This window comes from Mustelus asterias, chromosome 18, assembly GCF_964213995.1.
Source record: "Mustelus asterias chromosome 18, sMusAst1.hap1.1, whole genome shotgun sequence".
Taxonomy (NCBI): domain Eukaryota; kingdom Metazoa; phylum Chordata; class Chondrichthyes; order Carcharhiniformes; family Triakidae; genus Mustelus; species Mustelus asterias.
The window spans coordinates 45,106,995-45,133,129 of record NC_135818.1 but is presented as its reverse complement, the minus strand read 5'-3'; positions in this window follow the sequence as shown (position 1 = coordinate 45,133,129).

Below are 26,135 nucleotides of genomic sequence, written 5' to 3'. Positions count from 1 at the left end.
GTGTAGGTAGGAAAGCTGACAAAAGAAAGCAGGCTTTTGGCCTGCATCACTTTAGGAAAACAGTTCCATTCATGGTGAAGAGAGTGTGGGACAAGGAAAATCAACCAATTTATTAAATTGTTGGAAGCTTGTATTTTCCAATCAGTGTTATTTGAGTATGCTAAACAATCAATCATTCTGATTATATAACCCAGCCAGCCACACATCATGTGTTCAGTTGTACTTTTTTTGCTGATCCAGTTAAGCAAAAATCTTGCAGAAATGACTGCATGTCCCAGTGCCTGGATATTGTGTTCCACGTCACAGTAGCCCCAGACCTATACTCTGCCATTGTCTCCTGGCTTCAACTCTAACACATCAGGGGTGATTCTCCCAGCCCGCTGTGCTTCACTGCTCTCGCAGTGGGCTGGAAGTGGAGGCCGTGTAACGGCCTTCCCGCTGGGCGCCACGACTTCCACACATCTCCAGCTGCCGGATTTCCGGCGTCACCAGCTCCGTGCCAGAAATTGGCGCAGAGCTGATTTAAATATTTAAAGCATTATTTCAACCTCATTAGCGGGCCCGGGGCTGCAGTCTCTGGAACCTCTAGCCTCTCCTCCCTGCCAGGAGTGTTTCACTCCAGCGGGATTTACAACAGCTCCCCGTTTGCAGGGAGCTGGCTGCTCGACCCCGCTGGAGTGGAGGGGAGCCATGGAAGTCCCCCAGAAGGTTGGGGGTAAAGAGGGGTGCCCCCTGGGCATTTCCTGCTCAGCAGTGCCAGCCTGGCCCCCCTGGCATTGCCCAAGGGATACACAATGCCCAGGGGCACCTTGGCACTGCCCACCAGGCTTCGGGCAATGCCAAATGGGCAGGAACAGAGGGGATGGAGATCGGTGGGGGTAGTGGTCCCGCTGCCACTCTGCAGTCTGGATCGGTGACAAAGGGAGGATGGATAGCGATCGGGGCTGGCCAGCGGGGTGGGGGAGAGGGGTTGCACGGCCAGCGATGGGGGGTCGTGAGATTGGCCAGTGATTGAGCTGGCCAGCGATCAGGTGACCAGCAGGGCGTGGCTACTGCTCATGCGCCGATCTTGGCGCTGACAGATTGGCACATTTGCAGTGGCCTACTCAGCGCTATGCTGCCGGCCTCTCCAGCAGGAATAGGCCCCACCCACTGATATTTATCATCATTCACGCTAGGGCACAGAGTGTGGGAGATTCATTTTGAAAATCCTGCTTAAAAGACCAGTGGGATTTACTCCAGTTATTACGCAAATTCGGCACTTCGAATTTTTATGGGAGAACCCCGTTTGTCATCTCAATCACTCTCCTGCTTTTTAGGCCTGCATAAGCCCACCCTCATGTTATTCGACCCAGAAGGCTGCATTTTGCTTGGATGGATGATGGCAAAACAGAAATCAAAATAAGGCTACTCAACAGTGAGCTAAAATGAGCCTTTCAGGGTAAACAAAAAACGATTCAAGTAGGTGAGGAAATTTTTTATCTGTTGAAGCCTTGGAAGCCACAAAGGTTGCATCTGTGCAGAAATTTGTATCTGTCACCAATCTACCTCTAGCTCCTACTGCCATCAAATGTCCATTGCCTTCTCCTTGAGCTTATATATAAATGTAGGAACAAAGGACTTAGGAGCAGGAGTAGGCCATTTGGTCCTTCAGGCCTGCTTCATCATTCAATAAGATCATGGCTGACCTGGTTCTGGTCTTAACACCGGAGAGGAGGGGAAGCGATGGCCGAGTGGTATCATCGCTAGGTCATTAATCCAGAAACTCAGTTAATGTTCTGAGGACCTGGGTTCAAATCCCACCAAATAAAAAAAAATCTGGAATTAAGAATCTACCATGAAACCTTTGTTGATTGTCGGAAAAAGCCATCTGGCTCACTCATGTCCTTTAGGGAAGGAAATCTGCCGCCCTTACCTTGTCTGGCCTACATGTGATTCCAGAGCCACAGCAATGTGGTTAACTCTGAAATGGCCGAGCAAGACACTCAGTAAGTGAAACTAGGGTTAGGCAATAAATGCTGGTCAGCCAGTGACACCCATGCCCCACAAACGAATTCAAAAAAATCACCTTCCTGTCTGCCCCCCACAATCCTTGACTTGCTTGTCTTAATAAATTCTATCTAACTCATCATGAATAAATTCAAACACCCAGCATGACTGCCTTCTGGGGAAGGGGGTTCCACAGACTATTGTGATTTAAATCAAATGTACGAAGCACCCATTTCTCACCTGTAAACTGTGTCCTTCACATGATGCACCACCTTCTTCGGCAACACAAATATAACCTGGGTTAGATTAATCTCATTATGGAAGTTGGAAAGGGACCGAGTGGCTCTAGGTAAATTGGAAGTCTCATATCCTACCCATGGTGGGCTGACAGTGACAATTTCAGTTGAAGCATGCAGAGTGCTGTCAATCAAATATTATTCATCAGAGATCAGAAGTAGGCATGAGAGAATTGATACATTACAACTTCTGCACTGACAGCACAGGCAAAACTGAGAGACTTGATTTGATTTGATTCATTACTGTCACATGTATTGGTATACAGTGAAAAGTATTGTTTCTTGCGCGCTATGCAGACAAAGCATACCATTCATAGAGTGCATAGGGAGAAAGAAAGAGAGGATGCAGAATATAAGGCAAGATTCTCTGGCCTCCCAGCTGCGTGTTTCCCACTGGCGGGAGGTGGCGCGTTATTTGCTAGCGGTGGAAATCTCTGGTCCTGCCGCTGTCAATGGGAATTCCCATTGACGTCACCCCAGGCTGGCGGGAAACCCACGAGCGAGAATGCACTGCCGGAAGGATTGGATAATCCCGTCGGTGTGAACGGCCAGAGAATTCCGGTCATAGTGTTGCGGTCATAGAAAGATCAACTTAATATAAGGTGACAAGTAGTCTACATATAACATGCTGCATGGAAGGGCTAATTTGGGATGGCTGGTGTACCTCTCTTGTCCATTCTAGCCTTTCCCAGCCTCGAGTTTCTAATCAGACAGCTGGCCTGGCATGAGATGGTATCTTTCTCCCAGGTGCGAAAGAGCCCTGCCATTCTTGCACCTATTCCTTCCAAATGTACAACACCTCTGCCAAATTTCCAGCTCAGCAGGGGTAGGTCTGCAAGTCTTCTGGCTTTTGCAACATCTAAGCTGCTCTCCTGGACTGCAGTTGCTGTGGGACTTTAAAACCTGAAGCAGCAAGGTGGGTTCCAGCCTAACGGGTGAATGCAGACAACTCTGAGGTCACGAGACAGTGGGAGCCTGTCACAGCTTATGTGAATGGTCTGATCTCAGCAAGTGCGGCAGGTTTAGTTGCAGCAGGACATCGACCGAGCAGGATGTTGGAAAATCGATTTTTTAAAAAAAAAGATAACGTTTTGTTTCTATGAAATCTTATTAGGATGATTCGTAACACTGGAGATCCGGCACAATGCAAGTGACACCAGAGCAAACACAAGGGATGACGGGGGTGAAGTCTACAGATATGCAATTGAACAGACATATTGGCATGATAGAAATCACAGATCTCAGAGTGAAGTCTCAGTGTGTCAAACATTTCACAACAGCAGGGTATATTTAAACTGAACATCCAGGTTTTTTCTTTTGACAAATGCACCATCTAGATTAATGATGAGGAGCCACAGAAATCCCCCAACTGCTAGCAGCTGCTGCGTTTTTATTACCAGCATCTCATTGCACGATTGTTTCGTAATGAGTTTAATATCCACTGACTTTCAGCATGTTACTCTGCACAATAAAAAGCACATAAAAATGGTGGAGAAAAAAATGTGACTGCTTCATTCCCACTGGGCTCATGATATTCGATCAGTTTTAAGTAAGACGTTAACATTGTGAAAAACAACTCCAAGTGATCAGGATGACCTGTAGAGAAAACAGATTGATCGTGATATGTTAAATATGCAGCTACGTCTAATTATCTTTCACTTACAGAGGGTTGCAATTTGTCTAAAATGTTAGTTTCTGAAGTGACATCTGAAGAAACATCAGGCTAGGTGTCATCCACAGTGCTTTTCCGTAAGAATTTTTTAAAAATACTGATTTCTATCATGTATTTCAATTAATGAGTATCCATCCATCACCCAACATGACTTGGCACAGAGGAGTCACGCCAAACAAAATACTTCAAATCTTTCTAACTGGAATGCTAATTGATTGGTACTCACTAATTCAGCCCTGAAGATCAATGTTCATAGAATATTATTGAGAACAATATTTCTTTTTACAATAAATGCATTAAATATATGCAAAATAATTTCTGTGATGAGAATCACAACTACAAGAAGAGAACAAAAATGGATCAGAAGTTAAATCTGGCTGATGAAAATTTCTCTAATGAAATTATTCTGCCTTATTACCCTGAGTCAGCTAAGTCTGTATAACTTAACGTTAAAGTTTATGAATCTTCCAGACCATCAGTGGTCGAATCAAAATTTCATATGGTTCACACAGCTTCAAAAAATGGCAAGACTTTGTAAAAGCTATGAACCAGGCACGTAAAACCAACAGCATAATTGCCTTTGATTTTGGAGGGACAAATGTGTGTCACTTGTAACATACTCAATAAAACAAGACAGGAGAAGTGAAGTAGAGCATGCAAAATTCATGTTTCCATTTGTGAATCACTGAAAGATAGATGTCCTGAAAGTGCATTGTGTCACTGTGGGAAACAAGTGGACAAAAGCTTAATGGACCCTTATGAAACTCCTTTGTCTGCTGGAGCCATTGACCCACTTATTTTAAACAGGTTAATGCATCCGAACATATTAAACATTTGGATGCCAGCACTCACAAACATAAAGACCTACAAATAATTTTACTCTTCAAGTCATCCTTTCTACTGTTTCTGAATGACTACCTCAATGATTTAAACAATGGCATCAAAACTTCTGATCTAGTAATCCAATTAACGCCCTTTAGAAGTATGCCAATACCCATTAACTCATGAATAACTTTTAAATTGGCTAGGTACACCTTCAGATGTCTTTCTATTTCAAAATGCTAGCTAACGAGCACTCTTTCAGGGTCATTGTCTCTGATTTCTCATGCTGTTGTTAGAAGTCTGGTACAAATTTCTTCCAATTAACTATTTAAGCCATTTGCCGAAATCTTGCTACTTATGCTGGTGGGGTTTTACGGTCTCACCAACGTTGCACCCCTACCATGGATTTTCCAATAGCGTTCAACAGGAAACTTCATTGACAACAGTGGGACCATAAGATCCTGCCACCACAAGTGGCGTGCCACCTCCCACCACGACAAAACACACTGATCGTGATGTAGATCAGCAGTGGGCTGCCATCCCTCCCCGATTGGGCCACCCCTGCCTGGCCCTGCCCCCATTGTCCCCCCCTTCAGGCATAGGTCTTGCCCCTTTAAGCCCCACTCCCATAGGCCACGTCCCCATCAGGCCCTGCTCCTGGTACTGTCCATTGGGAAATGTCAAGGTGCCATGCTGGCAGTGCCAAGCTGCTCAAGGAGTACCCACCCCCTTGCCCTCGATCTCCCCGAGGGCCCTCAATAGCCTCTGATTCTATCGGCGAGGCCAACATGACTGTTCCCCGTTCGTGGGGAGCAGGCGTTTCCCTCGTCGGTGAGAACCTCTCCTGGTGAGGTCACCGAGTGAGCCCAGATGATTGAGCGCCAGGCTCGCCAACCAGATATAAATACTGATTTAAATCAATTTAATTAATAAGTTCAGCCTCCCGCCAGAAATGGGCGAGAGGCTGACCGCATCAGAAATCGTGCCAGTAAATTCGCGAGAGCCGATCCTGATTTCTCAGTTCTCACGTGATTTTACCGACTCACCCCATCCATCGATGCGCAGGGCGAACTGGTAAAATCGCGGCCAAGAACTAGGGGCGGTCAGAGCAGAAAAAGACTGAATGATGCCAGAGTAGGTTGTCAACAATGGATGTGAACACTGAAGGTTGTGATAATGAGGCAATTGGTGAATCATTAACATTTCTCCAAGAATACTGTGAGCCTTCCTGGTCCAGGTATTGGATTACCAAGCTTTCCTTAAAGAATTAAATTGATTCCAAGTTCCCAGCATCAGAAGAGCAAATTTGATGCATGAACAAAGGACATTGGGAAGCTGCCCAATCTGTAACATCTGACCATGTAATGTCAAGTTCAAGTTGATATGCACATACTGAAGAGTATCTCCTGTCCTAGAATCATAGAATCTCTATAGTGCAGAAGGAGGACATTCGGCCCATTGAATCTGCACTGACCACAATCCAAACCAGACCCTATTCCTGTAACCCCACATATTTACCCTGCTAATGTCCTGACACCAGGGTCAATTTAGCATGGCCAATCAATCTAACCCACACATCTTTGGACTGTGGGAGGAAACCGGAGCACCCGGAGGAAACCCACCCAGACACGGGGAGAATATGCAAACTCCACACAGACAGTGACCCGAGGCCAGAATTGAATCAAGGTCCCTGGTGCTGTGAGGCAACAGTGCTAACCATTGTGCCACTGTGCCGCCCCTGGTCCCTCCATGCTGATGCTATAATTAAGAAAGCCCACCAACGCCTCTACTTTCTCAAGAGGTTGAGGAAATTTGGCATGTCTGCTACGACACTCACCAATTTTTACAGATGCACCGTAGAAAGCATCCTTTCCGGATGTATCACAGCTTGGTATGGTTCCTGCTCTGACCAAGACCGTAAGAAACTACAAAGGTTGTGAACGTAGCTCAGTCCATCACGCAAACCAGCCTCCCGTCCATTGACTCTGTCTACACTTCCTGCCACCTCGGAAAAGTAGCCAGCATAATCAAGGATCTCAAGCACCTCAGACATTCTGTCTTCCACCTTCTTCCATCGGGAAGAAGGTACAAAAGTCAGAGATACCAACCGACTCAAGAACAGCTTCTTCCCTGCTGCCATCAGACTTTTGAATGGACCTACCATATATTAAGATGATCTTTCTCTGCACTCTAGATATGAATATAATACTATATTTTGCACTCCTTTCCTTCTCGCCCGTGTGTTCTATGAACAGTATGTTTTATTTGCATAGCATGCAAGAAATAATAGTTTTCACTGTATCCCAATACATGTGACAATAATAAATCAAAAAGAGCTTGAGAAATTAAGAAGTCATCGAGTGAAACTATTTCCACTTATGAATGTGTCAATCCTTTGAGCAAGACAGAAATGAATTTTAAAAAGTTCAGTCTATAGTGTTACTCATGAGTGCGGTAGCTGGATTGAATGTCAGAATAGCTCAATCATGTATCACACTGATTTATAAACCTATTTATTTTCAATGACTGTGTCAGAATAACAGCTATTAGCAATAAACAGGAACCATTTAGTAGTGGTGCGGTTCTTAGGGTGAAGATATTACACAGTTCACCATACACATTTTCCTGGCTCTGTAAGCAGTACACTGAACTCAACACTGCCCTGATTTATTCAATAATGCCGTTGGAACATAGCATGGTGAGATGGCCTATTTGTGCAAACTCTAAATACAGTAGTATAGACCATAGTAGTAATGCAGGGCAGAAAGAACTTGGAATGAGTTATAGCTCATAGCAAAATGCTCTACATACAGAGATGCAGAGAATTTCTCACTGCCTCATTTGCAGCAGTGCACATGTGGGCTCAATGATCAATTTATTCGAATCTGTTTAGCACATGAACACCTTTTTACAAATGTTAATGTCGGCTGATCTTTCATTCACTTTCCTTTCTCCAGTTCACTGTATAGCATCGCCATTCAGATCAACCTTTCGCATTCTTGCTTAACCTTGTCCTCATCTCTGCACCCACCAGCTATTCCATGCCAGATGTGAAACATTGCCGCACCAGATGGCCCATTCTTTCTCCTTCTTCTGCATGCACATAATTTCTAAATGGTCCTGTTAAACAGCAGGTTATGTTTCCAGCCGAGTCACATTTATCTTCTTCTCACTGGTTTTATTATTGACTTTAGGTCTGCTATTTTTTTCGGAAGAAATTGAAAGCCCGTGAGATACCCGAATGCCTGGGGATGTAAATGTTACTTTATGCAATAGTAATGTATCGGGTAACACTTCTTTAATTGTGACTTTATCACCCTCTGGCTGCTGTAAATGACTGAGAACACAGTACAGAGAAACCAAGAGAGAGAGATAGAGAGTGAACTGATATTGTAACACTGTAAGATCACAGTAAGCTGTGGTGAGCTTAGCAAACACTGCATAGCTTGAATCGTCCAGCTTCCAGATCATTGGAGATCGGATATACAATGTAATTGTGCAACAGGACCATGTGGAAGTCCTGATGCATGAGCCTGTGAGGGAATTGCCCAGGACATTTAAATGTTTGATAGGAAACGACCCTGCTCCCCAGCATCCTCTATGGATGTTTTTGACTCTGAGCAAGAGTCGTACTCATTAGACAGATCCATATATCTTACCTAGGAAATGGTCGGCAATTTAAAACCTGGGCAACTCCACAACTGACCTTTGCAATCACCCCTCCCCCACCACTTGACTATCCCAAACAACTGACTATCCCAGACCCAACCGGACTATCCCTGAGCACCCGACAATCCCAGACCCAACCAGACTAACCCAAACACCCGACTATCCGCAGACCCAACCGGACTAACCCAAACACCCGACTATCCCAGTCCCAACCGGATTAACCCAAACACTCGACGACTCCTCCTGACCCAACCAGACTAACCCAAACACCCGACTATCCGCAGACCCAACCGGACTAACCCAAACACCCGACTATCCCAGTCCCAACCGGATTAACCCAAACACCCGACTATCCCAGACCCAACCAGACTAACCCAAACACCTGACTATCCCAGTCCCAACCGGATTAACCCAAACACCCGACTTCTCCTCCTGACCCAACCAGACTATTTCCAAACACCTGACTTCCCCTCCTGAACTAACTCGACTATCCCCATACCCGACTGGACTATCTCTGAACACCCGACAATTGCCCCAACGACATGACTAACTTGCCAACAAGATCCAAGTAACCCAAACCACTCCGGCTGCCAGATCTAAGTACCCCTGATTACTCCTAGAATCAGCTGGACTGCCCCACCTAACTACAACCTCCCACCACCCAATTACACCCCGACTCCACTCGACTACAGCCCCCTGAACTTATTACCATTCCTTCAACCAACTCTGATTATCTCTGACCATCCAACTAACCCAGCACAGCCAGGCCTGACTATTGCCTCATCACCCAACCTTATCCCACCTGACGACTCCACCAACCCAACCCGGCAATCCTCCAGCCTGAATACCCACCTCACCGCCATCACCATCCTTCCCCTCTCCGGCTAACCACTCACTCACCTTTCTCACCTACACACCTCACACAGCTACCAGCCTCACACACTTCACCCACACCACCCCTACCCACTCACCCACCTCTCACCCCAACACATCTCACACAGTGACCAGCCTCACACACCTCATCTATACCCGCACCTATTTATAGAAGTAGAAATGGTCAAGAACTTCAAGCTTTTAGGTGTCCAGATCACCAACAACCTGTCCTGGTACCCCCTTGCCGCCACTATAGTTAGGAAAGCCCATCAATGCCTCTACTTTCTCAGAAGGCTAAGGAAATTTGGCATGTCAGCTACGACTTTCGCCAACTTTTACAGATGCATCATAGAAAGCATTCTTTCTGGTTGTATCACAGCTTGGTATGGCTCCTGCTCTGCCCAAGACCGCAAGGGACTACAAAAGGTCATAAATGTAGCCCAATCCATCACGCAAACCAGCCTCCCATCCATTGACTCTGTCTATACTTCCCACTGCCTCAGCAAAGCAGCCAGCATAATTAAGGACCCCACGCACCCTGGACATTCTATCTTTTGTCTTCTTCCGTCAGGAAAAAGATACAAAAGCCTGAGGTCACGTACCAACCGACTCATGAACAGCTTCTTCCCTGCTGCCGTCAGACTTTTGAATGGACCTACCTTGCATTAAGCTGATCTTTCTCTGCACCCTAGCTAGACTGTAACATTACATTCTGCACTCTCTCATTTCCTTCTCTATGAATGGTATGCTTTGTCTGTATATCGCGCAAAAAACAATACTTTTCACTGCATACTAATGCTTGACAATAATAAATCAAATCAAATCAAAACCTGCTCACCAACCCATCTTACCCACCTCACTCACTTACTCAATTCACCCCAACACCCACCTATTTACTTCACTCACCCATTCACCCATACATCCATTCACTAACATTCATTAAAAGACTGGACCTTACCTGAATACAGCTAGTGCCATATAAAGGGGACATGTCCTCTCTTCCCCAGGTTCTACTGCAATGGAGTTCCTTGGGGGACAGTGTGCAGCGCATTTCTGTGACAGCCAGGATTAGAAGATTCAGGAAGAAATATGCAGTAGCATGTGATCCGGAGAATCTTTGTGAGCATTGCTGCTCCCCAGAAGTTTCAGTCCCATATTCGCCACTTGTGAGAATATGGGTGTGGTGGACCTCAGTTGTGCCTTTGTCCTATATGGACCACCGTTGTGTGTGCTTGTCATACCTGGACACATCCCCTCCCGCTTTGGTTCCTCCCCATGGCACCTAGTATAAAGGTGTCTGTCTCCTCCCCCTTGTTCAGTCCAGGTCGGTTATTTGTTGGGATCTGTTCCTGATTCTGTTGTGAATAAAAGCCTACAGTTGTATTGGCACACAGGTAGTCTTTCGCCTTATTGATAGCGCATCAATGGGATAGAGCAGGGATGTAGCTGTATATCGAACCAAGGTCAGCCGTAACTTCAGCACAATACTGTGTAAAAAAGGGAGGTCTCTGAATAGTGGCTGCTTCACAGGGGTCATTAGATCATTAAGGTGGCCGAGGCCTCAAAATGTGGCTCTGTATCACGACTGATGCCAGTGCCACAGAACCCAGAGCTTGTGAAATAATGGTTCCGCCGCTTTCAGTCCAATGTGGCCCTGCAATGTGCCATAATTATTATCAGGGCACTCACGTGGACAGGCCTTATGTGCACCAGATATATGCAGAGCGGGCAGATTGTGACTTCAAACCGTGTCGAACACCATGCAAGTCCTATTAATGCCCTCTCTAAAACACTGCCAGCTGACAGTGTGTTCTTTTGCATCCTCTACTTGTGCTATTTAAGCAGTTCAGTACGGGACTTTCCGAGGAGGTGAACCATAGAATGGTTACAGCACAGCAGGAGACCATTCAACTGGTTCGTGTCTGTGCTGGCTCTCTGAAGGAGGAATTCACCTCGTGCCACTCCCTTGTCTGTTCCCCGTAGCCCAGCAAATCTTTTTCCTTCCAGATAATGATCCAGTTCCCTACTGAAAGCCTCTATTGGTCCTCTCTCCACCACACTTTCACACAATGCAATCCAGATTCTCACAACTTGCTGCGTGAAACAATTTTTCCTTGTTTTGCCAATTACCTGAAATCTGGGCTCTCTGATTCTCGATCCTTCCACCAATGGGAATAGTTTCTCTTTATTTACTCTGTCCAGACCCCTCATGATTCTGAATAGCTCTCAAATCTCCTCTCAATCTTCTCTTCAATCTATTATCTAACCAAAGTTCCTCATCCCTGAAACCATTTCCATGAAGTTTTCTGTCTCCTCTTTAATGCCTTGACATTCTTCTTAAATTGTGGTGTTCAGAACTGGTCCCAATGCTCCAGTTGAAGCCAAACCAGTGTTTTCTAAGGTTGAACAGAACTTCCTTGCTTTTGTATTCTGTGTAGCTATTGATAAAAGCCCAGAATGCCAAATGCTTTATTAACAAGTTTCTCAACCTGCTCTGTCGCCTTCAATGATTTATGTACATTTATACCCAGGTCTCTCTGCTCCTCCAGCACAGCCCACTCCATCTTTAGAGCTGCACCCTTTATTTTATTTTCTCTCTGGCTTTTTCCTACCAAAATGAATTATGTCTCAATTCTCTGAATTAAATTTTATCTACCACTCGTCTGCCCATTCCACCTACCCGTCCATGGCTTTTGAAAGTTACACTCTCTCTCTGTGTGTTGAAATGAGGAGGACACTGGCCATGGATTGCAACCCATGACAGGAGCTAGTGCACAGGATCTTTTAACTTGAGGAGGCTGTTGCACTGCAGCTACTCATTCCACCACAAGACCTCCGAAGTTCTACACTATGCTCAAAGAATCATAGAATCCTACAGTGCAGAAAGAGGCCATTCGGTCCATCGAGTCTGCACTGACCACAATCACACCCAGGCCCTATCCCCATAACCCCACGCATTTATCTGTTAATCCCCTGACGCTAGGGTCAATTTAGCATGGCCAATCCACCTGACCCGCACGTCTTTGGACTGTGGGAGGAAACCAAAGTACCCGGAGGAAACCAGACATGGGGAGAACGTACAAACTCCACACAGACAGTGACCTGAGACCGGAATTGAACCCAGGTCTCTGGCGCTGAGAGGCAGCAGTGCTAACCACTATGCCACCGTGCTGCCCAAATCCTCTGTGGTTTGCAGTACTTCCAAATTTTGCATCGTCCACAAATTTTGAAATTCTACCCTTTACACCAAGATCCAGACCATTAATCCATATCAGGAAGAGATCAGGTCCTGACACTGATCCCTGGGGAATCCCAATATAAATCATCTTCCATTCTGAAAAGCAACATTTCACCCTTACTCTTTGTTTCCTGTCACTCAGCTAATGTTATATCCATGTTGCCCCTGTCCCTTTTATTCAATTAATTCTTAACTTTGCTCACAAAGCTGTTCACATCTGTTGTATGGCATTTCAACGATTGCATTGTCCACCCAACATCTGTCAGAAGCAAACCTTTGGAAGTCCATCTATACCACATCAACAGCATTACCCTCATCAACCCTCACTGTTACCTCATCAAAAAACTGAAGCAAGTTAGTTGTACATGACTTTCCCCGACGAATTCCATACTGGTTTCCCTTAATTAGCCCTCGTTTGCCCAAGTGGCTACATTATTATTTCTAATATATTTCCCAGCATCAAAATTAAACTGACTTCTGAAGATGCTGGACTTATTTTTATGCCCTTTGTTGAACAAGGGTGTAACATTTGCAATTCTCCAGTCGACTGGCACCACACCTGCATTTAAGGAGGATTGGAAAATTATGGTGATGTGCCTCCATACTTCCCATTCTCACTTCCTTCAGTATCTTCGGGTGCCTCTCATCTTGTTCTGGTGCCTTATCAGCTGAGAAGTATCTGCTCTTTATCAATTTTAAACACCTTAAGTGTCTGAGCGACTCCTTCTTTCACCATGACTTGGGGAGCATCTTCTTCTGTGGCAAAGACTGCTCAAAATATTAATTCAACACTTCAGCCATGCAGCCTGCCCTGCATAAATCCCCTATGGCATCCTTCATCCACCACACTCCTCCCTTTATCACCCTTTTTTAATATTTAAAATTTAAAAAAAAAATCCAATTCAATCAAATCAAGTCCAATTCAGAGTCTCAACAAGTTGAGACATTCCCGATCCAAGCTGACAAGACAGGGCTCTCAACTCCTGTCTGGGGCTTTATCTACATGATCCAAGCTTTATCACCCTTTTTATTATTGATGTGCCGATAGAAAACTTTTGAATTCCTTTTTTCTTTTAGCTGCCAGTCTCTTCTCACACTCTCTCTCTCCTTCTTTTATTTGTCTTTTCAGTTTCCTTCTGAACTTTTATACCTGGCCTTTTTTGCAATTGTGTAATCCACCTGACTTCTGTCATGAGCAGGCTTTTTCTGCTTCGTGTTAATCTTTATCTCTTCCATGATCCAAGCAGCTCTGAATTTATTTGTCCTTCATTTGAATATAACTTGAACCACCTCTTATCTCTGGCAATGCTTGTTGTCCATAGTCAGCCTAAACCTGATGACATAAAGATCAGTGCTCCCTAAATGTACCCCCACTGACACCTGATTAACTTGCCCCCCTCATTCCCAACAACCAGGTCGAGCAATGCCTCCTTTCCTGTTGGACTGAAGCTTACCCTTGTAGAAAATTCTCCTCAACATAATTTAGTAACTTCTGCCCCTCTCTGCCCTTTGCACTTCTATGATCGAAGTCTATATTTGAGTCATGAAATCCTTCTGTTATAATTACTCTATAATTCTTGCATTTCTCTGTGATTTTCTTGTGAATTTGATCCTCAGCATCTTCCCACTAGTTGGTGGCCTAGAGATTACACTGACCAATGTAATTGTACCATTTTTGTTCCTTAGCTCTCTAGCCAAATAGATTCTGTCCTTGACCCCTTTAGGACATTGTCGCTCTCCAGGAATCCCATCCCATCTCCTTTATTTCCTTGTATCTAGGAATGTTTCAAACTCAGTCCAGCCCTTTCTTGAATTGTGTGTTGTACGTTATCACCGCAACATCCTACGTTCAGGTGGTTATGTGCCTCTGCAACACATCAAACTTATTTGCCACACTCTGCGCATTCACATACATGCACTGTAACACTAATTCAGATTTTATTGCTCTCCCTCTTACGCTGAACCCACCTAATACCAAACTATTTCCTGCACTAATTCCATTGTCTCTCCCAAAACTCTTCATGGAACGTAGGAATTAGGAGCCGAAGTAGACACATTCAGTCCTTCGAGCCTGCTCTGCCATTCAATCAGATCATGGCTGATCTTTCCCTGGTCTCAAATCCACCTCACCTGTTCCCCATATCCACTTATCGCTTCATTTATTAGAAATATATCTATCTCCCTCTTGAAACCATTCAACGATTCAGACTCCACCGCGCTATGGGGCAGCGAGTTCCACAAATTCAGAGGGTTCTGCAAGAAGCTGTTCCTCGTCATCTCAATTTTAAATCTACCGCCTCTCAACCTATACCTGTGATCTCTTGTTCAAGAATGTCCCACAAGAGGAAATATTTGGTCTACATTTACTTTATCAATCCCTTTTAAAATTTTATATACCTCGATGTGATCCCCTCTTATCCACCTAAACTTCAGCGAGTATAAGCCCAAACTGTTTAACCTCTCCTCATATATCAACCCTTTCTTCCGCAGAATCTTCGGACTTTTCCCTCTCTCGTGTTACGCCCTGGTCTCCACAAACCCATCAGGTTAATGTAAGCCCTTCCCAATAGCACTAGCAAATCAGTCCACAAGGAGATTGGTCCCGGCTATGTTTAAGTGCAACATATCCAATCTGTACAGGTTGTACTTGCAACAGATCTCATCTCAATGTCCCAGGAATCTAAAATCCTCCCTCCTGTACCATCTATTCAGCCACACAGCTAGTTGCTTCATCTTCCAGTTTCAAACTTACTTGTATGTGCCACTGGGTGTAATCCAGAGATTACTACTTGTGAGGTGTTGCTCGCTAATTTCCTTTCTAGCTCCCTAAATTTTGAATACAGGACTACATTCCCCTTTCTGCCTATGTTCTTGGCACTATGTGTGCCACAACTGCCAGCTGCTCACTGCCTACCCCCCACCCCTTAGGGAGCTGCAGCCACTCGTTGAAATCATTAATACCAGAACCAGGGAGGGAGCATACCATCTAGTATTCATGTTTACAGCCACAGAAATGTCTATCTTTTCCCCTAACATCAGCCTTGCTGTACCAGTCTTCTTCGTGCCCTCCTCTACAGCTGAGCTGGCCTTGGTAGCATAGACTTGGATTTGACTGCACTCCCCAGATGAAGTATCACTCTCATCAGTATTTAGAACTAAATACTGATTGGAGAATCAGATGTACTTGTGGACTTCTGTACTACCTGTCTATCTCTTCTTGACTGCCCAGTGGTCATGCATTCTCTCTCCCCCGACATTCTCATAAGCTGCAGGATGACGATTTCTATAAACATGCTATTCAGAATGATCTCAATCTTGCAGATACGTTTCTAGCTGTTGCTCAAACTCCAATAACTAGAGCTCAGCTAACAACACTTCCTGCACATATGTTACCCAGGGCACAGGAAATGATCTAGAGTTCCCACATGGAACAGGATATGCACTCCAGGGGTCAGAGCCGCCCATTCTATTATTCTGATAAGCTTACTATTAAGAAAAATAATGGCTTACCAGCCACTCACTTCTCTTCTGTTGTTATTCAGATATGGGTAGGTTAATTGAAATGCTGTACTTAATACATAAAAAAAGACATTCTGAATTTCCCAGCTCCTTAGACTAGCTTCTTAACTTTGGAGAAAGGGAAATCAAGCTAAAGTACTAACCAGTCAAGAAACACATCACCTTCCTGTGATGATATAGTTTGATTTTTTTTTCCCTTTCGATTTGATATTTCCACCAACTTCACCCTCCTCCTGGTCTGACCTGCTTCACACACCTCCCAGTCAGCTTTACAGTATCCCTAACCTGTTACACATTCCTTACCTGCTTCACACCGATCCCTCCTTGCTTCACATGTCTCCCGGTCTGCTTCACACTGGTCCCATCATGATTCACACTCCACCTGGCCTGCTTCACACTGGTCCCAACTGGCCTCACAGTGATCCTGCCCTGCCTCACACTCCTCCTAGACCAAAAGTGTTCCTGACTTTCTTTTGTGGCAGTGGAGTGAATGCAAGTATTGTGTTCAGGGTCGTCGGAAGATTTCAAAAAAGTTTTTGGATTCAGTAGGGAGCGGTGCTGGAATTTGGTAAGGAGGTCACAGTAGTTGGAAGGCCTGACAAGGGAAAGCCTGCTTTAACTACTTGGGGTCATTGTCACAGCCCCTGTTTGGTTGCAGCAGGATGGGTACATGGGATTTCAGCAGCAGAGCACAGAGGCTATATACAGAGGGATGAAGAGGAGGGTTCTTAATAGAGGGCTATACTGACCAGGGCTATTCAGAGTGCTTCTCCTCACCCCTACTCAGTCAGAAGCAGTGTTTAAGGAGACTGCATTTCATTAAAGAGATTGCTGTTAAACGGTTTTGTTTAAGTTTATTTACTACTGTCACAAGTAGACTTACATTAACACTGCAATGACGTTCCTGTGAAAATCCCCTAGTTGCCACACTCCAACGCCTGTTCGGGTACACTGAGGGAGAATTTAGCATGGCCAATGCACCTAACCAGCACATCTTTCAGACTGTGGGAGGAAACCAGAGCACCCGGAGGAAACCCACGCAGACACAGGGAGAATGTGCAGACTCTGCACAGACAGTGACCCAAGCCAGGAATTGAACCTGGGTCCCTGGCGCTGTGAGGGAGCAGTGCTAACCACCGTGACACCGTGCTGCCTACAAGCAGACTTGCAGCCACACAGAAGGATGGTGCTACCTTCAGGGCCTGGCTTCAGACAGCAGCTTCTAGGCATAGATAACAGCCCTCTGGACTGGCTGCCTGAGAGGAAACGAGGAGGGCACAGGTGGAGTGGCAGTGATGGGGTATGACAACAGATTTGTACTCCATGGAGCCCCTGCCACTCCTTCGATGCGACGCTCTAACAATCCTAATGATCTGATCAGGGATACATTACAGGACTGCTGTGAGTGACTGCATGCAATAATGGCAGCAGTCTGAACCTGCATGACATCAAGCTTGGTTCTCATTACCTCCCTCTCAGCTTTTACCGCAGCACTGAGATGAAGTCTTGAAAATGTAGCACTTGGGAGACTTGTGCAGCTGAAGCTGCAACATTGGCCACCAGAACCCCCATTACTGCTGAGCCCGCAAGTGCAATCCTAGAGTTATCGACTACTTCCATGCTGTAAAGGATGATCTCCAAGCTCTGGGCAGCACTCAGTGCCAAGTTATAGCTGGAACACCTTCTTGTTCCTTGATCGTAACAACAAACTTTGCAGCAGATCTGTCAATGCATAACGCACATATGTGCGTATGGATGTTATGGACAGGGAATAGATGATCTTTATGGTTCCCTCTTTTTTTCACCTCTTGAAATGGCCAAAGACAGGGGCTGGGATTCTCTCAGCCCGCTGCACTGCTCGAGTAGCGTGGCAGGCCAGGAGACATCAGCGGGGGGGCGGGGGGCCTGTAGCAGGACTTGGTGTTTGGTCGATCGCAAATCTCCCAGGCACTTTTTTCTGATGTAATCAGCCCCGCACCAGAAATTGGCATGGGGCTGATTACCATATAAAACCAATGTGGTAAACAATACTCCAGATGTATTCTCACTAGTGCTCTGTATAACTGAAGTAACACACACACACACTCATAAAATTTCACTTGCACGCTAACACACGCACTCATTTACACATACACACCCAAATACCCACATGCACACACATACCCACATACAAAACGTAGCATGGATTTATGTCTTAAGAGTTTGAAAGTTCTCTGTCACATTTGTTCTTCCCCAGGATAAAGTTTAGCAAATGATGCAACCTGTAATCCTTTGCTCCGCAGAATAAAAGAGTCTGGAGGTTGAGGAGAACAGGTTTGGTATGGTTCATTGTTCACAGTAGTAAATTTCTCTTACTCCACTCCAGTTGAAGTGCAATCGAAGTCCTGCAGAAAAGTCTCAGTCCACTCCCTCAGCTACAGAGGTTAAAGGCGAGCCCACATTCTCTGCCTACTTGTGGTTCTTAGGCAAGGTCTCATTTCTTTGCTGATCTAAATTGTTTTTCCCCTTTCTCCTCCAACCACGTGGCTTATTAAATGCACCTTTTAAAATCTCCTTATCAAAAATCTAGGGGTGGAATTCTCCATTTCTGAGCCTAAGTGCAGTGGTGGGTGGTTCCAGTGGCATCTTTCCCGCTGGCCAGAATGTCGTGTCCCCACACTAGTTTCTACACTTGGAACCTCATTAATTATGTAAAAGTACATTGCCTTCAGAATCACCTGGCGGGCCAGCAGCTGATTTGTCCGCCTGCTCCCAGATGACAGGTTCAAAGGTCCTGGTCCCATATTTAAATACCAGTCTAGGACACTCATATCACTCTCTCCAGCCCACCTGTCTTCACGAGACCGTGCAGGATGTCAACCACCTAGAGGGAAAAGGCTAGCAACCTCAAGAAGAAATCTGTTCCTCGATTCAACCACCCTCCCTCCAAGCCCATAACTCACTCAGGCTCATGCCCCACATGGACCTCCTACCACAGCATCTGAATTCTTTGTGCAGCCCCTTTGTGTAAACAATGTGGTATCCCGATGACTCCCATGTGAGGAGATTCCCATTGTTCACACCCTCTGTTGCTGGGGAATCCAAGGCGGGGTGGCTGTTGGTGGTATCGGAAGATCCCACCAGTGGGAATGACTAGAAAGTCCTGCCCAATGTCTCTAAATGGCTCAGAAGATGCCTGTCTCCCATTGTTTCCCTGCGATTCCCTTCTCTTATATATCTGTTGCTCTTGTCCTACTTTGCTCTGCCCCGCGCTATACTTTTGTTCTGTCCCACCTCCTCCCCCCATAATTATATAATTCATTGTATTTCTACCCCTCTTCAGTTCTGTACAAGGGGCATATGGACTTGAAACTCTGTTTCTCTCTCCATAGATGTTGCCGGACCTCTGAATTTATCCAGCATTTTCTGTTTTTTATCAAAGATAATTGAGGTTGTGGGTTTGGCAGGTGGGGTCAAAGGAGCTTTGATAAGTTGCTGCAGTGCATCTTACAGATACACACTGCTGCCACTGTGCATTAATAGTGGAAGGAGTGAATGTTTAAGTCTGTTGGATAGCGTGCCAATATAGCAGGCTGCTTTGTCCTGGCTGGTTTGGAGCTTCTTGAATGTTGTTGGAGCTGCACTCATCCGGGCAAGTGGAGAGTATTCCACCACACTTCTGGCTTTTGTCTTATAGATTATAGATAGGCTTTGGGGGAGTTAGGATAATGAGCTACTCGCTGTAGAAATCCCAGCCTCTGACTGATGTTTGTAGTTACAGTATTTATATAGCTGGTCCAGTTCAGTTTCTAGTCAAGAGTATCCCCCAGTATGTTAATACTGGGGAATTCAGAAATGGAGACAATCATTGTGAGGCACTTAGTTTACCTGAATATTACTTTGCCACTTATCAGCCTAAACCTGAATGTTGTCCAGGTTTTGCTGTGTGCAGGCACTGACTGCTTCAGTATCCAAGGGGTTACGAATAAATGATCCTGAACATTATGCAATCATCAGAGAACAACAAAACTTGTGAATTTATGTTGGAAGGAAGATCATTGATGAAGCAGCTATAGGGCACTATCCTGAGGAGCTATTACAGCGATGTCCTGGGGCTGATTTGTCCCTACCAGCCATAACTAAGCAGTAGAGAAATCTTCCCCTTACTTCCATTGACATTAACTTTTCTGGGGCTTTTGAGGCCACATTTGGTCAAATGCTGCCTTGATGCCGAGGGCAGTCACCATGTCACCTCTCATATTCATTTGTCCATGTTTTTGCCAAGGTTGTAATGAGAACTGGAGTTGACTGTTTTTGGCTAAATCTACACTGAACATTGTTGAGCAGGTTATTAGTTTGGAAATGAGGCTTGGTAGCACTGCCAATCACCTTTCCACTGCTTTGATGTGGATCAGTAATTGATTGGGTTGGATTTCTCTTGTTTTTTAGGGACACAACGTAGCTGGGACCTTTTCCACCTTGTTAGGTGGATGCCAGCATTGGAGCTAGCCTGGAATAGCTTGGCTAAGGGTGGGCTATTTCTAGCATACATGTCTTCAGTCCCATGTTGGCAGAGCCCACTGCCTTTGCTGTATCCAGTGCATTCAGCTGCTTCTTCTTATCAGGTGGAGTGAACTGAATGGACTCAAGACTGGCATTTGTGATGCTGGGAACATCAGAAGTTTGAGATAGATCATCCACTTGGCACTTTTGGCTGAAGATTGTTGCAATGGCTTCAATCTTGCTTTTTGCACTCACAAGTGAGGCTTTTCCACCAGTTAGTCGTTAAATTGTTCACGACCACTCACAACTGGATGAGGCAGAATTGCAGAGCTTTGATCTGATCCACTGATTGTGGGATCACTCTATTCTGTCCATTGCATGTTACCTCTGCTATTTAGTATGTGTGTAATCCTGTGTAGTAGCTTCACCAGTTTGGAATGTTCCTTTTTAGGTAAGCCTGATGTTGCTCCTGACATGTTCGCCTGCACTCCTCATCGAACCAGCTTTGATCTCTTAACTTGATAATAATGGTAGAGTGAGGGATGTGTCAACCCAGAGGTTATAGGTTGTGGTTGAATATTATTCTGCAGCAGCTGATGGCCCGCAGTACTTCATGGATGCCTAGGTTTGCGCGGTTAGATTTATTGCGAATCTATCCCATTTCACATTGTTGTGGTGAAGATAGGGGCAGTGTGGTAGTCACTCCTGCCAATAGTGTCATGGGCAGATGCATTGTTGATAGTTAGATTGATAAGAACAAGGTCAAGTAGGTTTCGGCTCTTGGTTGTTTCACCATCAGCTGCTAGCCCAGTCTGGCAGAGCATAGTCACCTTGGTCACTAGTGATGCTGCCAAGACACTGTTGGTGATGGGCTTTGACTTCACTTCCCACAAAGCACCCTCGTTATCGTCAGTGTTCCTACCAAGTGGTGTTCAACATGAAGGTGAATTGATTCATCAGTTTGATGGAGGACAGTCGCTGGCAATTAACAGGAGGTTTCAATGCCCATGTTTGACCAATGTCAAGAGACTTCACGAGGCCCAGTGAAAATAGGCAGAAACTTGTGCAGGAGCCGAGGGTCTCACTGGCCGGGAGCGAGTGGGTGAGACCTGCGCCTTATCTTTTTTCGGGAAGGTCTGCTGCACCTTGTGCCACTCTGGCACCTGATAGGCTATTGGCTGGACTTTCCCTGGAATTAAGGACCCTGGGGACAAAAGTCCTGCCCTCTGTGAGCTGCTGGCCAATCAGAGGCTAGCAGCTCTTGTGTACTTGGCAGCACCACAGAGGCGCTGGCTACTGCCACTTTGCTGCCCACCAGAGGTCTGAGATTGAGGAGAGACACAGTAAGAAGTTTAACAACACCAGGTTAAAGTCCAACAGGTTTATTTGGTAGCAAAAGCCACACAAGCTTTCGGAGCTCTAAGCCCCTTCTTCAGGTGAGTGGGAATTCTGTTCACAAACAGAGCTTATAAAGACACAGACTCAATTTACATGAATAATGGTTGGAATGCGAATACTTACAACTAATCAAGTCTTTAAGAAACAAAACAATGTGAGTGGAGAGAGCATCAAGACAGGCTAAAAAGATGTGTATTGACAATACACATCTTTTTAGCCTGTCTTGATGCTCTCTCCACTCACATTGTTTTGTTTCTTAAAGACTTGAATAGTTGTAAGTATTCGCATTCCAACCATTATTCATGTAAATTGAGTCTGTGTCTTTATAAGCTCTGTTTGTGAACAGAATTCACACTCACCTGAAGAAGGGGCTTAGAGCTCCGAAAGCTTGTGTGGCTTTTGCTACCAAATAAACCTGTTGGACTTTAACCTGGTGTTGTTAAACTTCTTACTGTGTTTACCCCAGTCCAACGCCGGCATCTCCACATCATTGAGGAGAGACCCAGGCACTCCTGCCCGCTGCTGGGTCAATAACCACTTGGGCAATTAATACCCACTTAAGGATCTCAATTTGCAGCATGATGAGAAGGCCATTCGTGGCCTTCCCATCAAGGAATTAATTGAGTTGGAGTTGAGAAGGTGGTGGGGGGGGGTCCCCATCTGCTGTGAATGTTTAACTGTCCCTCTGCCACCAAACGTGCCACAAGGATGTGCCCATAATTTGGCCCAGTACTGAGGATTCCTATGGCCACTTCCTCCCTATTTAGCACTGTGCCACTGCCCCTGGTGGATCTGTCCTGCCAGTGGGACAGGATGCACCCAGGGATGGTGATTGGAGGCATCTGGGGCACTGGCTGTAATCTGTGATTTAGTATGAATGACTATGTTAAGCGCTTCTTGGCTAGTTTGTGAGGTGGCTAGTCTAGTTTTGGCACAAGTCTCCAAATGTTAGTAGGGTGGCCTTTGTAGGATGTTCCTTTGTCACTTCCGGTTTATTGGCTGATACTGGGTGGTCCATTTGGTGTATTCGCTTTTCTGTAGTGGTTTTCACAGGGCAGTTCGAGGTCAACCATACTGTTATGGATCTGGAGTCACATGTAGGTCAGACTGGTTAAGAGCAGCAGATTTCCTTCCCTAGAGGACATTCATGAACCTGATGGGTTTTCATGAGAATCCAATGGTTTCATAGTCTCTGTTACCGCAGTTGGCTTTTAATAGCGGATTTATTTATTAATTGAATTTAAATGTCACCAGCAGTCATGATGACATTTGAACATATATCTCTGCAGCATTAGTCCAGGCTTCGGGGTTATGAATCCAGAATTTTATGATTCTCATAGAGACCAATAACTTAAAATAAAACTGACTAACAGAAGTAAGCAAAGGACAAGGTTTCTCATTTTACAACATTAGCTGTAAAAAACAAACTAAAGTCAACAGATAATACATCAAATTAAAGAAAAGTTGCTTACCTCGTCCCAAGATCCCAAGAGAACCAGCTCTCATGAGCAACCTGTTTGGCTGTTAATGGTCTTTCCTTGCTCTTCATGACGGCTGAATTATCCCTCTCTTGCTCTCTGTTCCATCAGAAGACAGCTGTGCCCTGTCACTTAATTTTCAATAGGTTTCAATTTGGATTTCTTTTCCTTGCCAACCAGAGCACATGGACCTGTCTCCAGGCAGAGGTTTAGTATGACCACCATCCTTCTTACGAGAACATTCTGTTCCACCTTAAGTTAAAGGAGACATTTCAAAACATAACCACCTTGTAAAATCCCACATTTGTGACAAGTAACATTATCATTACCCTGCCATCCCCATGTGGGTATGGTGTTGAAGATGTATATTAATTGACTTTAGGATCATAGAATCCCTACAGTATAGAAGGAGGCCATTCAGCCCATCGAGCCTGCACCAACAACAATCCCATCCAGGCCTTATCCCTGTAACCCCTCTTATTTATTTTGCTAGTCCCCCTGACACTAAGGGGCAATCTTGCATGGCCAACTAACCTAACCCGCACATCTTTGGACTGTTGGAGGAAACCAGCACCCGAAGGAAACCTACGCAGACACGGGGAAGACGTGTAAACTCCATACAGACAGTGATCCATAGATAGAGGCCGGAATTGAACCTGGGTCCCTGGCACTGTGACGCAGCAGCACTAACCATTCTGCCACCCACGATGCTGCCCTGCTTTGGCCACTTAGTTTACGTTTTTGAATTTTTTTCAGCACTGCAGCCAGGCCTTTTGGTTTAACATCTAGGAATTATTCACTGTGACCATCTGCCCTCATTTCCTTCACAGAGTGTTCCTTGAGAACCTCCTGCAGCCCCTCCTCTCAATTTCTGGGCTTGGGAGTACCTCATTGCATCAGAAAACCTGTGATCCCTCTCTCTCAGGCCTGTTGTTCCATTTGCAATCCCCTTCCTAGTCTCAAAGAATTTCTGACAGTTTCATTTGTTGCTATTGCATGAGTGCAGATTCCCAGCAAGATGGGCAAGTTGACTTTAAAAAGTGCTGGCTAGCTGTATATCAACCTAGCTATGCACACTCCTGGGCCCTCTGCCGAGCACCTCAGCACATTTCATTTTAGTTGTTTGTCACAGTCATTGCTATGTACAGACGACGCAAAGTTCCAGGACACTGCACAAATAATGCAAGACTCAACTGTATCCTGAAAACGGCTGCTCAAAAATTGAGTGTATTAAATTTTACGTGTTTGAATAAAATCATAACTGTTACTGACATGGAGTCAACTTCTGTAAAGTAAAGTTTATTTATTAGTCACAGGTAGACTTATATTAACACTGCAATGAAGATACTATGAAAATCCCCTAGTCGCCACACTCTGGCGCCTGTTTGGGGAGACTGAGGGAAAATTTAGCATGGCTAATGCACCTAACCAGCACGTCTTTCAGATTGTGGAGGGAAACCAAGGCACCTGGAGGAAACCCACGTAGACACAGGTAGAATGTGCAAACTCCACATAGACAGTGATCCAAGCTGGGAATTGAATCCAGGACCATGGCGCTGTAAGGCAGCAGTGCTAACCACTGTGACACCGTGCCACTCTAACCATTGAACCAATGGAAAACAAAAAAGCATTTCATACACTTACAATCCACAAATAAGCAACAAAACAAAATTTTGAAGAGTTTATGAAAAAAAGATCCAGGAAGTAAATTTCCAAACATACAAAATGTGCTTATAGAAAACTGTTAATAAAATTCACAATGAATTATTGCTTATAACCTGTTCTCTTACCAAGGGCATTGAAAAACAGTTGTAAATGCTCATCATATATAATGGAACATTCACTCTGCTTCCCTTGCCACAGATGCTACCAGACCTGACGAGTAAATTATTTTTAACTTATTTATTACATCTCTGTTATGGTTATCTTGCACCTCACCTTTTCTGAAATTGAGATGGGAAAGTTCACTGTGGTGGGAGGTGGGGGGCTGGGGGGAGGGTACATGCAATAGCCTTGAGCGCACTATCAAATTCATTCCAAATTAGAACTATTGATAAAAATTGTAATTGAGAACATCGAATACACTTGAAGGCAAAATGGATGTTAACATTTTCGGGCAGGGTGTGTGGAGGGAATGGAAAATGACTCCCTCGCCTATTGACCAAAATTGAACAAGAAATTTTAATGAGATATCTGTTCCTCTCCACCACCCCACCCATTAAATGAAGGCAATAAGCAACGCTGTATTCCATTAAGTGACCAAACTGAAGGCACTGTCATATACTGATGTTGGGCAAGCTTGATTAACTGTAGTGTAATCTTCTGTGATGTAAGTCCCTGAGTGACGAGGTGATTAGATATCAAATATGTAAAGCACAGACTGAATTAACAAACTAAAAAATGAACACGAATTTTATTATTTTCCATGCCGATGTGCAGTTAGAATATCTTTTAGATTTGACCTAACTTGGCACTGAAATGTATGATTAATGTTACAGAAAGGGTGAAGCTCCTGGAAAAGGTCAGATACGTGAGCTGTGCAGGTTGATTCAAGGCTGAGAATTTTTGAATGATTCCATATAATTTTCTTCCCTAAAACTTTGTTTTAGGCTGTCTAGTCCGACTGATGCTGGTGCTGTGAGGCAGCAGTGCCACGAAGGGTGGCACAGTGATTGGCACTGCTGCCTCACAGCACTAGG